Source organism: Pteropus medius, unplaced genomic scaffold (assembly GCF_902729225.1).
Source record: "Pteropus medius unplaced genomic scaffold, Ma_sr-lr_union100, whole genome shotgun sequence".
Taxonomy (NCBI): Eukaryota; Metazoa; Chordata; class Mammalia; order Chiroptera; family Pteropodidae; genus Pteropus; species Pteropus medius.
Window position 1 is genome coordinate 1 of NW_024353640.1, and position 453 is coordinate 453.

General features: G+C 39.7%; 1 pseudogene; it reads right to left on the reverse strand.

Moving 5' to 3' along the window:
• Positions 1–153: 153 nt before the first annotated feature.
• Positions 154–272, reverse strand: LOC120593205 (uncharacterized; annotated as a pseudogene).
• Positions 273–453: the final 181 nt, after the last annotated feature.

Below are 453 nucleotides of genomic sequence, written 5' to 3' on the forward strand. Positions count from 1 at the left end.
ATGCCTATCTTTTCGAAAAGATAGGCATTTTCGCAAAGGTTTTCTGAAGACGCCATGTCTAGTCCCCCTACTACACTGCCTTTTCTCATTAGCATATTTGTATCATACATGGAAATATGCCTTTTATTTATTTATTTATTTCATATTTTTTTACACCTACAGCATCTGGTCTTCCTACGCGGTCTCTCATTCAAGTACTAACCATGCCCAACCCTGCTTAGCTTACGAGATCAGATGGGATCGGGCGTGCTCAGGGTGGCACAGCCATAGACAAGGAAATATGCCTTTTAAATCATAAAAAATTACCATTATTATAACACAGAATAATTTATCAGGTCAGTTTTGTGGTCCCACAGAAAACAGTTTGCCCTTAGGGAAAGAGAGATTGGAAAGGACAGATAAATTTTAATTACGGGCCTCAGACGGCTGTGGAATTGGAACCACATGCAGCAT